At 40.5% G+C, this 18,451-nt stretch overlaps 1 protein-coding gene across 8 annotated transcripts in view; it reads left to right on the forward strand.

The window, feature by feature from the left end:
• ASTN2 (astrotactin 2) overlaps positions 1-18,451 on the forward strand; it is an 836,776-nt gene that overhangs the window by 236,477 nt on the left and 581,848 nt on the right. The window lies entirely within an intron of this gene.

Genomic DNA, 18,451 nt, shown 5'->3' on the forward strand with positions numbered 1-18,451 from the left:
TCCTATCTCACAAGGTTGTTAAAATGCCTTAGCACGGTGCCCAGCCCAGCATGCATCATAAAGTAGATCTTCCCCTCCTTCTCTTCATCCTCCTCTTCCTCTCTCCTCCGCATCATCATCATCACCTCTTTCTTCCCTGATCATCTGTGTGACTTTGTATATGAGACAAGCCCTATTATCATTGCCTGATTCCCAAATCGGGTCTCTTTTCTTTCTGTCCACTCAACAGTCTCTTGACTCGGTTCTGACTATGTCCCTCCTCTTCTCCCATAGCTTCAGTGTCATCCAGTACCTTCAGATGTGGTCGGGCTTGAAGATGACATTCAAGGTCATCACAGAGCTCTCATCTCTCTATGCTGTCCCTTCTAAATCCCTGTGTTCTGCTTCGATGTTCTTTTTCATGCTGTTTCCCTTGCCCTAAATCTCCAACTGGACCCTATGAATAATCGTTGTCATTTATTAACACTCACTTATTCCAGGCAGCAGGAAATGCTATGTACACCTTATCTCATTTGATTCTCAGCAGCCCTATGAAGAAGGTATCATAATCCCCATTTTAGAGATGATTACATTACAGCAGTAACCCTGCCAAAGCGACACCTTAGTAAGCAGTACAGCCATGAAAAACTAAGCAGTCTGAGTTCCAAACACTTCTAGCTAAACCTCTTTGCTCTGTACTAGTGAAGTCCTATCTGTCTTCCAAGCTGAACTTGCATGGCACGTTTCCTTGAAGATGTCACCGATCGTCACAGTCACAAATCACTCTGAATCCTCCTATGTGCGAATGCCCCCGCATTTTACATATGTGCTAAGCACTGATTTCACTTTTGTGTCATAGAATTTGCTCTTTTCTACCTCCTTAGCTAGACAGAGAGTTCTTTGAAGGTGGGGATTGTCTTATTATTTGAACTGTCTTTACTTTTCTGGGCCTACATTAGTGCCTGTGCACATGATAGACACTTGTTATTTATTGAGAGAGTGTCTAGGTCTTAATCCTGGAAATGTTTTCTGAATCTTGTGAAAAACCAACATCTGCGCGTTTGGTTGAGGTCATGAATTGAGGCAGAAGTGGGTCATGGAATCCCCATGGCAAACCCCAGGTTCACTGTGTATAGTGATAAAAAAAAAAAAACACTGGCTTTGTGGTCAACAGTGTCTGGGGACTCATCCCAGTCCAGTCCGTTGCAACTTGCATGGCTTTGGAAGAGTCAGCAGATGTCTTTGAGTCTGTTTCCTCTTCTGTACCCTGGGGTTGCCAATCCCTCTCCCAGAGAATTGCTGTGAGGTGTTGATGAGATGATGAGTAACAGAATACCTTGGAATGCCTCAGCTGATGTGTATTAGGAACTGAATAAATGCAATCAGGTATTTCTTCTGGATGGGGGATTGAGAGTCACTTATAATTTCACTCAGTCATCTTTATGCCTCTACATTCACCAAGAATTCCCCTCCTACATCCTCCCTACATATACAGACCCCATAAACTGGACTCCAAGTCTAAAACCTCCCCCCAACTTCACTGCCAATCTGAATTCATTTCCTTAGTGTCATCTCAAACATTTTTATGTCACTGAATTCTTCACCCCCAAATCCTTTTTGATGTACCATAACTGTCTCGATAAGGCCCCTACTATTAGGCATCTAGGCTGTTTCTGATAGTTTATCATTATAAACAGTGTCACATGGAACACAGCTTTTGGCATAAAACTTGGTCTTCACTTTGGAATCTGCCTGTTTCCCCCTCTTAGAACTTCAGAACTAGATTATTAATGAAAATCTGTTTGACCTCTACTATGATTGGATATCAGGTTATTTCATTTTACAAGTTAGATGGAGCCTAAGAGAGTTAGTGGTTCTACCAAGACGAAGAAATTCATTTTCCTCCTACATGTATCTTAAATCTGTCCTCTCTTATTTGTCACCACTTTATTTAATGGCTGTTGTCACCTCTCACCTCCTACTTGCAACTGGACCCTCCTAGAGATTCAGTCTCCCCAAAGCAGCTGGAGTAATCTTTTTTTAGAAACATAAACCAGATAAGGTCACTTTTCTGCTGAAAGTCGTTTGCTATCCTTGGAATACAATCCAAACTGCTTGCTGTGGCTTATAGACCCTGTTCTCTCTGGATCTACCTCCTGCCCTCTTCACTTGCTTGGCATTTCCTTGTGCACCAGCCACACTGAATTTCTTTGTGTTGCATGAACACAGCACATGGCTCCCCACTCTAGAATCTGAGAGCTCTCTGTCCCTTCTCCTTGCCGTGTCTCTTCTAACCTCCCAGCTGCACTCCTGGCCAGCCCCTCCACACCTTTCAGTTCTCAGCTCAAATGTTAGCTCCTGGACTGTCTTCCATGACTACCCCACCTAACGTTTTACTCTTTTCCATCCCCAACCTTCTACTGTCTGTTACACAACCCTTTTTTACTTCTTCCATAATATTATGGTCTAAAAGTATTTTATGCATTTGCCTGTTTGCTATCTGTCTCTCTAAAATGTTTCATATTCATAAACCTAGTACATAGAGAGCGTTTAATAAATATTTGTTGAATAAATGACTGTATTCACCTCAAAGATCTCTGGAAACTGGCTCACTTTTGTAACAACTATCACATTGATGGTGTAAGGGGGACCCAGGATAAACCAAAGCTTCCTGATACAGACCTCCAGGGAATCCACTTTTCCCAGACATAGGCTCTGATGGATAGCACGTTAAATGTGCTCAAGTAGTTGCTGTTAAAGCAGTTTTCAAAATGGTTTAACAGCACTGTGCTCATGATTTTACTACCACCATTGGATAAGACAGCAAGAGAAAGTGAGGCAAATGCATGCCAGCCCTCTATTTCCCAACACACACACTTACCATCAGAGGTCCTCAGGATTTCCTCGGACAAAAGAGGCTTGTGGTCAATAAAAGTTTAGAAATTGTGTGCACTCTCTCTTACTCTTAGAAATTCCCAAACACATCTAAGACTATTAAAAGACCCTGGGAAGTCTTGCAGTACAGAAAGCCACTTTGTTTAGCTCAGTGACTGTGAAACCAACTTGACCACAGATTCTGTTTCTCCCCTAGGGACATTTACATCATGACGGACATAAACACCATTAAAACACAATGTGGGAAGGGCTTTTATAGCATGTATGGACTGACCATCACAGACCCCATTCATGATGGTCCCAAGCCTCAGTCTTCCCTGCTTCTAAGATGACCATGGGTTTTCTGGCCCCAGGTGGGAGCACATGGTGTCTCTCTGCTTCAGTAGGCTCTGTGCCCAGCCCATGGTGCCCAGTGGGTTGCAGCAGATCAAATGGGTGGCACAGAACTGGTGTCCTGGAATTGAGCACATAGGTAAAAGCAGTTCCAATGTGTTTCTTTAGCTATGGCTTCCTTCTTAGAAGCCTACGGATGCTGAAGTGCATGGTCCTTGGTGGCAGAGGAAGGCAGTAGAGAACTAGATTGCTGCCCTCATGTCTGCAGCAGGGTTGTGTGAAGCAGCTGAACTCTCCACTGCCCACAGCAGTGAAGAGTGAATGGGTTGGCATTCAGATAAAGCAGGGATGTGAGGAAGAGCCTCCTGGGGTTCATGAAGTTTCAGTAGTGGTCTTTAAAAGGGGAATTTTGTATTTGAAATAAACACCATTGGCTAACGGAATCATCTTATGCAAGTGAAGAAGCTGTTTTTAGCCTCAGTTTTCTCATCTGTAAAATAGTGTTAATAACACCAAAACCGTATTGGCTTGGGAGACAATACCTGCAAGATGCTTAGCCCAGTGCCTGACACATAGTTGACCATCAATGAAGAGTAGCTAATAATGGCTGCTGTCATCAGGGTCCTGCTCCTTGAGCCCTGAGAGGCCCACAGATCCATGCCCTCCCCTACGGGCCATCACCTCTTCATGAAGGTTTCATTATTCCTCATCCAGCTTCCTGCAGCGGCCTCTTCATTCACAAATTCATCTTCCACCCTGGCCGCTAGACTGATCTTTTGAAAACACACTAAATCTGGCCATGTCACTCTCCCACGTAGAATACTTTCCTGACACTCTGTCACTTTCACTGGGGTCTTCTCACTCTTTTGCAGTGAATCTTCCTAAAGGCAGATGAAAATCAACACCAACCCCCAAAGGGTTTGCAGCTATGCTCAGAAGACATACACCTCAATTTCCAGGTTCCATTAGGAAAAAAAAAAATCCGTGACATTCTGTTTCCTTATACATGCATGCTTATTTTAGTTTCAGTTATATTATTTGTCAGTTAAATTATTTAACATTTTCCCAAGTCTTTAGGTAATATTGATACCCCAGGAAGAACCAGGTTTATACTGATTATGCTAGAATGATAATGGTACCATCTCCAAAAGGTTTCCATAGGACCAGTAACACAATGTCTGTAAAACCCTGAGCACAGAGCCCGACAGAGGTGTGCAGTGTACATATATATATACTATTATTTAATTATTTACTATTCTTATCATTACTTTTTATTATTACTCTTATTTTTTCTCATTAATCATTAGAGATACATTTACCTAATTTGAGAAGCAAAAATCTATAGGATGAAGGGTATATACACTGTTTAATGGGGTTGAAAGTTGCTACATGAGACTCTTTCCTAGCCTGAACTCCAGCCCAGCTCTGGCTACCTTCCAGCTCCAAGACAGTGTATTTCGTGACCTCCAGCACACTGGCCATTTTCCCTTCTCCCAACATGCCTTGTTTGCCAAGTCTCTGTACTGACCATGCTTTGCCTAAAAGACCCTCCTCTTCTCTCCTCTCTCTGTTCCAAGCAGAAAATTGCTACTCATTTCTCTGTTTCAAAGTCTTCTCTGTGAAACCCCACCCCCAGCCCACCCTCAGTCCTAACCTGGGCTTAGTGAGCCACTCCTTTGTCTGGCAGCTTTCTGCTGCTTTTTGTCGCAGATCTTATCACCGTCCATCATAAATACATGTGGACACATCTGTCTCCCTCCTCACCTCTGACAGTCCCATGATGGAAAGGACAGTGATTTATGTTTCTCTGTGCAGCCCCAATGCGTAACATAGAACTGGTGTAGAATAGCAATTGGCAAAATGGGAGAATATATGAATAGATGATGGATGGATGGATGGATAAATGAAGATAATTGGGAACCTCCTAGAATACAAAGGGTTAAAAAGATGTGGTACAACTAGTATCTTTTGAGCACTTAGTATGTTCTGAGTGGTGTGCTCATCACCTATTATCATTAAAAGACTCCACAAATCCTATGAGATTAGGACTATAATTGCCCACATTCTACAAAAGAAGAAATTCAAGTTTAGACAGGTTAAGTGACTTGCCCAAGTTTACCCAGCCCACAGATTGTGGAACTGCGAATTCAGAGGCCAAAGTCCACATTTCAGTTCCCAGATGACTTGCATTTTAGTCATAGGCAGCCTGGCTAAGATCTTCAAACTGGGAGATTGTGCCAGCCTCATCTGGACACCGGAAGGAAGTGGTTGTAGCTTCTCTTGCACTGGCAAGTGTTTTTGTATCATCAGTGGTGCTGTGAGGGTTCAAGAGCTCCAAGTTTCTGGAAGGTGGACCATCTTTCTCTGAGCTAACAAGAGTCAAGGACATCCCCCTTCAGGTTCTCTGGTCCCAGGGAGCCAGTGTTATGTCCCCAGGAACTTGGAGGGAGTATGTATGACTTTCATTTGGGAATATGAAAAGACTTCACAAAGAAAGTGGCTTTAAGATACTATTTTGAAGGAAGAGCAAGCATTTGGCATATGGCAATTGGGGGTAGAGTGGATCAAGTAGAAGAAATGGTACAGAGGTGGAGAGAAGAATAACAATTTCATCATAGGCTTAGCACTAGACTCCAGGTACCTTGGGTCTGGCCAGTTTTTCTGTCTCTGTAACTATCTCATGATTTCAAGTTGAACTGCATTTTGATTATGCAGTTTCTAAACTTCCTTCAGTAAAAGGGGCAGTGACCTTGATAGGAAAGGAAGGCTGCTAAGGGGGCAGCAGGCTGGGGGAACAAAGACAGGAACCAAAGAATAAAGACTGATCTTGTGGCTGCCTGTTCAATATTTAAGCATAGCAACAGCCCAATAAGGTGCATTATTTAAAGCCATTAATGTTTTTGAATATTTTACTCTAAGTGAATAATTCATAGCCAGTTACTAATAAACAGAAAATATATCTGTATTTACATATGCATATATTCTGAGGACAGTGTCCCACAATAAAAGAGCACACCAGGGTTTATCTATCAGGTAGGATAACAGTAGCTAGAAGCTTTGATAACCCTTTCTCTATCTTCCGTGTGATATTTGTCATTTATTACCTTTTATTAGAGTAATTTATGGCCACATCTGTTCTCCATAAATTAATCTCCTCAAGTGCAGTGACCATGTCCAGGTCATGCCTATGCCCCCATTGACTAGCCTAGTTCCCAACAAATAGCAGATGCTCAATTAACACTTGATGAATTAATGGACAATTAATCAAATGTGCTACATGATCTTGGACAAGACCTTCAACTTTCCAGGCCTCAATGTCCCCATGCAAAAAAGCCATGTGGCTTTGTGGAAACAAACTCAGATTCTGGAATTTTGTGAACGTGGCTTCATATCCCAGTTCTGCCTCTGACTCGCTCTCTTTTGGGAAATGACTTATTGTGCTAAATCACCTTTACCTTATTTATAAATCATATATTGGGCTACCTCATAGGGAGGCTGGGAGGATCAATGTATGTTAAGTGCTCAGCAGGCTATACTGAACCTAGTAAGTACCTAATAAATCTTTGTTGTTAATTTGGAAAGCAAAGGTGATGGGCTAGATAATTTCCACAGGACTCTTTCAGTTCAGATGGTCTTTGATTATAAATCTGTTTGGGAAGCACTGTTGTCTATTGAAAAGTCCAGAATATGGAGTTAGAAAACTCTGGTTCAAACCCTGGCTCTTGAGTGCAGTAGGTCCTCAGGGAACTGCTTAATCTTTTTATGATTCCATCCCCAGTACCTGGAGGTATGATATAATACCTGCCATTCTATTTTCCCAGGCCTGCTGAGAGAATGTGCTAGAATGCTTATGGACATGCTCCTTTAAAGTACTCTGTAGACTAGCTGCATCCTGCAATCAGAACATCAGCACCTTCAAAGACAGGGAATAACATGCATATTTGACCCAGGAGCCTTTTCCCTGGGCCTCTGGGTTTCCTTTTCTTGACCTCAGGACCCTCCCAAGAGGGGTTGCCAGGGCCAGTGCCACCAGCAGCCCAACAATTTGTAAGTTGTGTTGGACTGAGGTGTGGGAGAGCTGATCTGTAGTCAAAGCACACAGTTGCTGCCATAAATCTTTTCTGATGTATCTTTCAGACAAGTTTGCATCCCTAAAAGTGTATGTCTCCTCCAGGTGCTTTTCCTTGTCCATGTGAAATATGCCAGGGGGCTCTCAGTCAATTCTGGCTGTCTGGCTGGAGTGGAGAGGCAATCACAAGTGGCCTTAGCAGAAAGCTCTAAACCAGGTTCTGGTGGGGCCCATGGTCACAACTCCTCTAGGGTATTTCTTTCCTCAGAATGGCGCAGTACTATGTCAGTTAGAGTTGTGGCATAATAAAATACACTGAAACTTTGTGACTTAAAACAGCAACCATTTATTTGGCTCTTGAATTTAAATCAAGCGTTTGGACTGGGTTCAGCTGAGCAGTTCTGGTTTTGGTGGGGCAGGCTCAGCTGAGCTTGGCAGGTATTTGCGGTCGACCAGCTCTCCTAGGCTGGTTCAAATGGCAGATGGTCCCAAACAAAGCAAGAATGCTGCTTGAGGCCTAACCATGGAAGGAATACATCATCCTTCCTATTCATTCTATTGCTCAAAGCAAGCTCCAAGCCATCTCAGATTCAAGGGGTGGAAACAAAGAATTCTTGAAGGTGGAAGGGGCAAAATATTGGGATGATCTTTGTAACCTACAAGTACTGATATTATATTAAGCCCTATTTTATGGTAAAGCCTGGGCTGATCCTCACAACCCAATGAGGTAAACATAATTGTTCCCAATTTGCTGATGGAGAAACTGAGGCTCCAATATGTGAAAGAGCTTCTCTAATGTTGTCTAGGGAGGACCAGATCCAGATTCTGATTCTTTTATAGCTCATCTAAAGACTATCCCTTTTTTTTTTTTAAACCTCTGCTAACTTTCCTCATTTTAATGGTGCTAAAGAGGTTTGGATCTCAAGCCATGGTTATGTACACCTGGCTTGTGTGGCGTGTGGAAGGGCAGCAGATTTGTTATTGTTGTTGTTTCTTATTGGCATAAAGTTGATAAACAATATTAAATTGGTTTCAGATGTACAACATAGTGACTTGATAATTGTATACATTACTAGATGCTTGCCATGATAAGATATCCCGTTGCCATACCAAGATCTTACAGATTTATCAGTTATATTCTCTATGTTGTGCTTTCTCTGACTAGCTTATTTTGTAATTTGTAGTTTGTATCTCTTTATCCCCTTCACTTATGTCACCCATCCCATCATGCCCCTCCCTATGGTAACCAGTAGACTGTTGTCTGTTTGTTGATCTGTTTCTTTTTATTTCATCTATTGATGGACACTTAGATTGCATCCATGTTTTTGCTATTATGAACAATGCTGTAATACACAAATGGTGTGCATATATCTTTTCAAATTAGCAGTTTTGTTTTCTATTGTTTTCCACAGTGGCCGAACCAGGAAGCGCAGTAGACTTGGATCCTGGCTCCGTTTTTGCCAAGGCCTATGGTCCATTACAGGATCAGGAAAATGTTTCAGGAAAGGGCTCAATAATAAGTATTTTAGGCATTGCTGACCAAGAGACAAACTTAAGGGTAGAATGTAGGTACTTGTGCAATGAGAGAACATTTTCCACAAATTTTTTACTGACAAAATTCTACCAATGAGAAGGATGGGATTTTTCTATGGATACTAAAATGTGAATTTCATGTAATTTTCAGATCTGGACATATTGCTGTTCTTTGATTTTTTTTAACCACTTAAAAATGTGAAATCTGTTTTTAGCCCCTAGGCCATGCAAAACCAGGCAGTGGGCCAGATTTGGCCTGCAACCACAGTATACAGGAATTTCCCAGATTTGGATTCAGAGAATACTAGACCTAACCACCATGGGTATCTAATTGCTGGGGGTTTTAGGTAAATTCAAAAGTCTCAGCGTCTTTGTTGCCCCAGGATCCTAGGCACACAGTGGGGGGATAAAACTCGTTCAATTAGTCCACCAGAGATAGAAATGGACTTCAAGGTCATCTGATACAACCTACTTGTAGATGGGGACAGTAATGGATGGGGAGGCATCATCCATGACACACGGAAGAATTAGCAACCTAGGAATGGAATTCCAAGTCCCCTTCTTGCAAGATTGTCCTCTTCTCTTGCCATTTGAACATGTAAAATCACGTAGGCCATATTACCTACACCAGGATTGACTGTTGGAGAATTTGGATAAAACACGTAGTTTGAAGCTGGCAGCTTGTGCTTTTTTCTAATTCAACTGTAATCCAATGGGTAAGTCACTTAGGAGATTAGAATGCGAAGGCTTTGAGTTCTCCTGTATTTAGGACAGACATGGTCACACCCTCTGAGGATGTGGGGTAGCACAGGAGCCATCAGCCGGAGTTTTCAGGCTGTGCTCCAAATAGGCGCTCAGGGAGTCTGGGGGAGAACGTTGCTGCGTACGTACGGCTCTCTCATCAGACTCTTTATTTATGTAGTGGCTTCAGTATGTAGGGGTGGGGAGTTCAAGTCCTAAAATATAGTTCTAAAATAAGGTCTTTAAAATCAAACATGTTTTTAACAAAAGCTCCTATTCCTTGTGTAAAAGAAAACTGGGAAAGAGTGTAGTCAATTTTCAACAGTGTGGTGCACAAAGCTGATAGGGGCCGCCTTCTTGTTCCACATGTTGGATAAAGTATATATTTTTTAAAAAATGCAAATTTATCTCAAAGATCAAGAAAGGAAACCCCTCAGTTGTAAGGAATGAGGAGGAATGAAAAGCTCAGGCTTTACGTTTAGAAGCTGCTTAGGTAGACAGGACGGTTAGGTGGGAGAAAAGGAAAGAAAAAGGAGCGAGGAAAACATGAAAGGTAACATTGTAGAAATAAGCCCAAACCGTCAGTAATCACTATAAATGATTATAATTTTCATTATAATAAATTTAATTAAAATAAATATAATTTAATAACATGTCAAACACTTATTATATTAATATATTGTTAGTATTTTAATATGCAGTATATCATATTATAATTATACAATCAATATTAAAGCAGTTAATATTAATATATTTGGTAATAAATGTGATCTGCATAATAAAATTGAGATAGATTGTATTAAGTAAAATCATAGACTATTTACCAGAGATCTTCCTAAAACATAAAGACACACGAAATTTGACAATGAAGAGAAAGGCAAAATGTATGCTAGGCAAATGCTAATCAAATAAAAGCTTGGGGAGACCTATAAATATATGGCAAAATAAACTTTACAATGAAAAACAAAAAATTCTCAGGAATAAAGAAGATCATTAATTGTAAGAGGAATAGTTCACCAGCAGACAAATGAAATCTCTACTTACAGAAACAACACAGCTTCAAAATACAGAAAAAATTGAGAGAAGTACAATGACAAATTGATTAATATGTAATCAAAGTGGGAGCCTTTTTACAGAACTCTTAGATGAAGTAGGCAAACTTGATCTAATAATAATACAGAGGAATTGAGCTATACTATTACAAATATAATCAAATGGACATATATATAAAATTCTGCCTCCAAGAATTAAGGATTTTTTTTGTAAGAAGTGAGAAATTCTCTTTATAGGTCTTGACATCTGATGACCTCAATTTTCTGGCCTTGGCCCAACCTCCTGAAATTTCACGTTGTTTTCACTGATGACTTTTTGCAGTGTTTAATTGTTATTCCTCTGAAATATATTTCTTTCAGTCGGGTGGGAGTAAGGAGGCCAATCTTTGTGCACGGATTTTATTTTGGTTTTGCTGTCATTGCAGGGAGAGTGTATACACCAGGTTGTGGTTAAAAGGCACTTACAGAAAAATGGTCACTGTCAAGACAAAGTAATAGTATTTTGTTTCAGTCCCGTAGTCGTTATGTTTCTCCTTTGGGCCATACAATAAGCCGCTTTTTCAAGATGTTTTCTGGAAATAGAAAGGCCCTGTGTATGGTCTGGTGTGAAGGCGAGGTTCTGGGGCATAGCTGTAATGGCCAATCTCCTCCTCTGTCTGTGTCAGCCTGGTTACCTTGGTGGCCCAGAAGGGTCAGTGGCATCCCCTTCCATGTAATGCAGTGACATCAGTAGCAACCTTCCTAGATTCCAAGATGGGGAAGGGTCTTGAAGAAGTCATGCTGTTTCCAGGTACTACCAAATGTAAATGGCTTGGCAAGATCTTGAGAATTCAAGACTCCGTAGTTTCCCTGATAATTACAGCATCCCAGAATGGTGAGGGTCGTTGATATACTCTCTGGCCTCATTCTGACAAAGACCAGCTTCTGTGGCCTCAGCACAGCCAGATGAGTCAGATCATCCTTATGGCATCATCTCTGCCATAGAGTGAGTCTCTTCCTCACTGTTCTCTAGTGTGGCAGCTGCTGACACCCATTTCCCTGATTCTAGTCCCTCTCGCTCTGTCCCTGCCAGGGCTTCCAAACGTAGTTTCATTCATTCTTTCGACTGAGTGCCTGCCAAGTGTGAGACACCATTCTAGGTCCTGAGATAGCATTGTAAAACCAGAAACACTGGTCTCTACCCCTGCGGGACTCAAGTTACAGAGGAGGGAAAAGGTGGGCAATACGACAAGCGAGGAGGTGTCACTTACAGATTGTTCTCGGTGCACTGGAGTAAATGACCTTGGTGTTGACCATTGTAATTGTCCACCCAGCCTGTAGTGAGACGAGTCAGGCTTCCTATCTCTTGCCTTAGCTGGACACCAGCACTACCTCTGGCTCCCCTAAGCCAAGTAGTCCAGGAGGACCGTATCCTGTGGTTGTGGTTTTATTCTACATCCTACTTTGCTTCTATCTGATAGGAAACAACAGCAGTAATTGGCCACCCATATTGTGCCAGTCATTGTTCTAGGTGCTTTCAAATGTATTATTGTAACCAACCTTGTATAACTACTTTGTAAAAGAAAGATTTTTCAGAGACATGAAGTAAGTTGCTGAAACTCACATGGCCAGCCAGTGGTAAAGCCTGGATGTAACCATAGAGCTGTTTTCAACACAGCTGACCCTTCTCCTACATTACAGCTGTGCCTATTTGCAGTGTCTGCCTCCAAGACTCACTTGACATCACCTCTGTGAGGTCTGCATACACCCAGGCCTCCAAAGTTAAGCTGAAATTTGGCAGAAATAAAGGCAGCCCCAAAAAAGGGCCCTTTCCTAAATCCCTTAATTATCCTGGTGGGATTTGGATTCATTTTCTTGCCTAAAATTTTTTTAAGAATATGCCATCTGTGTAAATTAGATTTTATGATTTTGTTGTAAACTTTTGGGCAATTTAACTTAAAAAAATTCTAACCTTTAATCTCTCTGCCTAATGGAAAATGTTGGTTTGGTATACTAGGTCTAATTGTCCCCACCACGTGTTAGAAATCCAAATGTAGCTTTGCATTTTACATCCAATTGAAAACACAAACCCCTCGCCTCATTAATCCTTTGCAATCCAATTTTTCCCCCCCTAAATGAAATGATCCTTTTGGGACACATTTATATCCTTTTAACAGCCGCCTGACAGTTCTGCTGATGGAGTTTGTATCCAACTTTGTTACTGGATAGTGACAACTTGCCCTGACGGATATGTGTACATAATTATTCTCTCGCAGTTAGATTTAATTAATACTTAACCTCATCATGATCTTGCAGCTAGTGAGCTCTCTCTGCAGGAGCAGTTAATGGCAAAAGGATTTCCTCTTTAGCCAAGAGAGACTCCAAAAGGCTTTGTAAAACTTGTACTTTTTTTTTTTTAACAGGAAAATAAATGCATGTGAGCCTGATTCATTTCTTCCCTCTCCACATTCATGCCACATGTGAACGGATTTGAGGCCCCTTATGGGAAGAGGGTTTTTAAATTCAATTTCAAACTATCACTAATATGAACAGCTCCAACAGACCTACAAGGAAGGTGTGTATTTTTAATAGCTTAGAATTGAGTTGTCCTCACTTCATTTTGTTTATGTCTGTAAACAAAATATACATGTGTATATTTTTCTAACCACCTCTCTCTCCCCAAATGCAACTCAGAGCTCAGTAATAAATAGCTATGCAAGAGAGCAGATATTAAGAGGAAATTACTGGGGAGACAACAGGAGTTTGAAGAGAAGATTTGGGGAGAGATTATTAGGAAGTTTGTAATAAGGAGAGGAAGTGTGTATTTATAAAACCCCATTGGATGGGAATACTTCACAAATAATCTGTCCCCGTTCATGCTTGTGAAATATTCATATGCCATTTGCTTTTTATTAACCATAATCATGATGCCTTGTGTTTGCAGAGAGCTTAACAGTTTACTTTTTTGCATCCATTAATTTACATGATCTTTGCAACAACCCTAGAAGGTGAACAGAGAAGCATTCACAGATGAAGGGACTGACGTGACTCACTTGCTCACAGACACACAACTAAAAAGCAAAAGAATCTGGCATTGAAGCCAAAGCCTTGAAAGCGGATCCAATGCTGTCCTTTCTATCTTAGGCCAGATCCCTTTAGGTTTGAAAATGCAAAAGGCAAGATTTGAGTGGCTCAAATGGCAACCCCTCTTGGTCTACATCAGCAGACTCTCAGCTCAAAGATACTGTCTGAATTGAGAGTAATGCAATACTGCTTATTTTAATGATTACATGCAATATTAATGATCATTATTACTGTGTGTTGTTATGGGAGAGTTCACCCAGTAAGATCTAAGAAGCCATCAGTAAAATGTGGCTACATCAGAATAAAGGAGACACACTCTTTCTCCATGATGTCAACGCTGCTTAAAGGCCTTGACCTTGAAGCCCAAAGAGGCCTAAAATAAAATGTTCTAGAAATTCAGGACTGTGAATTCGGACAGATGGATACTTAGAAATCATCCCATAATACGGATGAGAAAACTGAGGCCCAGAGAGGGGAAGTAATGTCTCCACTGTGAGCTTGTGGCAGATCTGGGCTCCCAGCCTGGCTCGCTGACCCCCAGCACAGATCTTTTGTCCACTGCACCACAGCTACAGCTTTAAGGTGGAAGAGGCCTCAGGAATCTCCCTTTTTTTAAAATTTTTTTAATTTTTTAATTTTTTTGAAGAACATTATGTGTACTAGGCTCTCCCCTACCCCAAGTCCCCCTCACAAACCCCATTACAGTCACTGTACATCAGCATAGTAAGATGTTGTAGAATCACTACTTGTCTTCTCTGTGTTGCACAGTCCTCCCCCCACATTATACATGCTAATCATAATGCCCCCTTTCTTCTTCCCTGCCCTTATCCCTCCCTACCCTCCCATTCTCCCCAGTCCCTTTCCCTTTGGTAACTGTTAGTCCATTCTTGGGTTCTGTGATTCTGCTGCTGTTTTGTGCCTTCAGTTTTTCTTTTGTTCTTATACTCCACAGATGAGTGAAATTATTTGGTATTTCTCTTTCTCTGCTTGGCTTATTTCACTGAGCATAATACCCTCCAGCTCCATCCATGTTGTTGCAAATGGTAGGATTTGTTTTCTCCTTATGGCTGAATAATATTCCATTGTGTATATGTACCACATCTTCTTTATCCATTCATCTACTGATGGACACTTAGGTTGCTTCCATTTTTTGGCTATTGTAAAATTGTGCTACGATAAACATAGGGGTGCATCTGTCTTTCTCAAACTTGGTTGCTGCATTCTTAGGGTAAATTCATAGGAGTGAAATTCCTGGGTCAAATGGTAAGTCTATTTTGAGCATTTTGAAGAACCTCCATATTGCTTTCCACAATGGTTGAACTAGTTTACATTCCCACCAGCAGTGTAGGAGGGTTCCCCTTTCTCCGCAGCCTGGCCAGCATTTGTTGTTGTTTGTCTTTTGGATGGCAGCGATCCTTACTGGTGTGAGCTGATATCTCATTGTAGTTTTAATTTGCATTTCTCTGATAATTAGCGATGTGGAGCATCTTTTCATGTGTCTGGTGTCCATCTGAATTTCTTCTTTGGAGAACTGTCTGTTCAGCTCCTCTGCCCATTTTGTAATTGGATTATTTGCTTTTTGTTTGTTGAGGTGTGTGAGCTCTTTATATATTTTGGATGTCAACCCTTTGTCGGATCTGTCATTTACAAAAATATTCTCCCATACTGTAGGGTACCTTTTTGTTCTATTGATGGTGTCCTTTGCTGTACAGAAGCTTTTCAGCTTAATATAGTCCCACTTGTTCATTTTTGCTTTTGTTTTCCTTGCCTGGGGAGATACATTCATGAAGAAGTCACTAATGTTCACATCCAAGAGATTTTTGCCTATGTTTTTTCTAAGAGTTTTATGGTTTCATGACTTATATTCAGGTCTTTGATCCATTTTGAATTTACCTTTGTGTATGGGGTTAGACAGTGATCCAGTTTCATTCTCTTACATGTAGCTGTCCAGTTCTGCCAGCACCATCTGTTGAAGAGACTGTCATTTCCCCATTGTATGTCCATGGCTCCTTCATCGTATATTAATTGACCATATATGTTTGGGTTAATGTCTGGAGTCTCTAATCTGTTCCACTGGTCTGTGGCTCTGTTCTTGTGCCAGTACCAAATTGTCTTGATTACTATGGCTTTGTAGTAGAGCTTGAAGTTGGAGAGTGAGATCCCCGCCACTTTATTCTTCTTTCTCAGGATTGCTTTGGCTATTCAGGGTCTTTGGTGTTTCCATATGAATTTTTGAACTATTTGTTCCAGTTTGCTGAAGAATGTTGTTGGTAATTTGAGAGGGATTGCATCAAATCTGTATATTGCTTTTGGCAGAATGGCCATTTTGACAATATTAATTCTTCCTAGCCAAGAGCATGGGATGAGTTTCCATTTGTTACTGTCCTCTTTAACTTCTCTTAAGAGTGTCTTATAGTTTTCAGGGTATAGGTCTTTCACTTCTTTGGTTAGGTTTATTCCTAGGTATTTTATTCTTTTTGATGCAATTGTGAATGGAATTGTTTTCCTGATTTCTCTTTCTATTGGCTCATTGTTAATGTATAGGAAAGCCACAGATTTCTGTGTGTTAATTTTGTATCCTGCAACTTTGCTGTATTCTAATATCAGTTCTACTAGTTTTGGAGTGGAGGCTTTAGGGTATTTTATGTACAATATCACATCATCTGCAAATAGTGACAGTTTAACTTCTTCTTTACCAATCTGGATTCCTTGTATGTCTTTGTTCTGTCTGATTGCCATGGCTAGGATCTCCAGTACCACGTTGAATAACAGTGGGGAGAGTGGGCATCCCTGTCTTGTTCCCCATCTCAGAGGAAAAGCTTTCAGCCTTTCACTGTTCAGTATGATGTTAGCTGTGGGTTTATCATATATGGCCTTTATTATGTTGAGGTACTTGCCCTCTATACCCATTTTGTTGAGAGTTTTTATCATGAATGGATGTTGAATTTTGTCAAATGCTTTTTCAGCATCTATGGAGATGATCATGTGGTTTTTGTCTTTCTTTTTGTTGATGTGGTGGATGATGTTGATGGATTTTTTAATGTTGTACCATCCTTGCATCCCTGGGATGTATCCCACTTGGTCATGGTGTATGATCCTTTTGATATATTTTTGAATTTGGTTTGCTAATATCTTATTGAGTATTTTTGCATCTACATTCATCAGGGATATTGGTCTGTAATTTTCTTTTTGGGCGGGGTCTTTGCCTGGTTTTGGTATTAGGGTGATGTTGGCTTCATAGAATGAGTTTGGGAGTATTCCCTCCTCTTCTATTTTTTGGAAAACCTTAAGGAGAATGGGTATTATATCTTCTCTGTATGTCTGATAAAATTCCAAGGTAAATCCATCTGGCCCAGGGGTTTTTCTCTTGGGTAGTTTTTTGATTACCACTTCAGTTTCTTTGCTGGTAATTGGTTTGTTTAGATTTTGTGTTTCTTCCTTGGTCAGTCTTGGAAAGTTGTATTTTTCTAGGAAGTTGTCCATTTCTTCTAGGTTTTCCAGCTTCTTAGCATATAGGTTTTCATAGTAGTCTCTAATAATTCTTTGTATTTCTGTTGGGTCCATTGTGATGTTTCCTTTCTCATTTCTGATTCTGTTGATGTGTGTTGATTCTCTTTTTCTCTTAATAAGTCTGGCTAGAAGCTTATCTATTTTATTTATTTTCTCAAAGAACCAGCTCTTGGTTTCATTGATTTTTTTCTATTGTTTTATTCTTCTCAATTTTGTTTATTTCTTCTCTGATCTTTATTATGTCCCTCCTTCTGCTGACTTTAGGCCTTATTTGTTCTTATTTTTCCAATTTTGATAAATGTGACATTAGACTATTCATTTGGGTTTGTTCTTCCTTCTTTAAATATGCCTGGATTGCTATATTCTTTCCTCTTAAGACTGCTTTCTCTGCGTCCCACAGAAGTTGGGGCTTTGCGTTGTTGTTGTCATTTATTTCCATATATTGCTGGGTCTCCATTTTAATTTGGTCGTTGAATCCATTGACTATTTAGAAGCGTGTTGTTAAGCCTCCATGTGTTTGTGAGCCTTTTTGCTTTCTTGGTACAATTTATTTCTAGTTTTATACCTTTGTGGTCTGAAAAGTTGGTTGGTATGATTTCAATCTTTTTTAATTTACTGAGGCTCTTTTTGTGGCCTAGTATGTGGTCTATTCTGGAGAATGTTCCATGTGCACTTGAGAAGAATGTGTATCCTGTTGCTTTTGGGTGTAGAGTTGTATAGATGTCTATTAGGTCCATCTGTTCTAGTGTGTTGTTCAGTGCCTGTGTCCTTACTTATTTTCTGTCTGGTGGATCTGTCCTTTGGAGTGAATGGTGTGTTGTAGTCTCCTAAAATGAATGCATTGCATTCTGTTTCCTCCTTTAGTTCTGTTAGTATTTGTTTCACATATGCTGGTGCTCCTGTGTTGGGTGCATATATATTTAGAATGGTTATATCCTCTTGTTGGACTGAGCCCTTTATCATTATGTAATGTCCTTCTTTATCTCTTGTTACTTTCTTTGTTTTGAAGTCTATTTTGTCTGATACTAGTACTGCAACACCTGCTTTTTTCTCCCTATTGTTTGCATGAAATATCTTTTTCCATCCCTTGACTTTTAGTCTGTGCATGTCTTTGGGTTTGAGGTGAGTCTCTTGTAAGCAGTGTATAGATGGGTCTTGTTTTTTTATCTATTCAGTGACTCTATGTCTTTTGATTGGTGCGTTCAGTCCATTTACATTTAGGGTGATTATCAATAGGTATGTACTTATTGCCATTTCAGGCTTTAAATTCGTGGTT

Source organism: Manis javanica, chromosome 2 (assembly GCF_040802235.1).
Source record: "Manis javanica isolate MJ-LG chromosome 2, MJ_LKY, whole genome shotgun sequence".
In the NCBI taxonomy this organism is placed as follows: domain Eukaryota; kingdom Metazoa; phylum Chordata; class Mammalia; order Pholidota; family Manidae; genus Manis; species Manis javanica.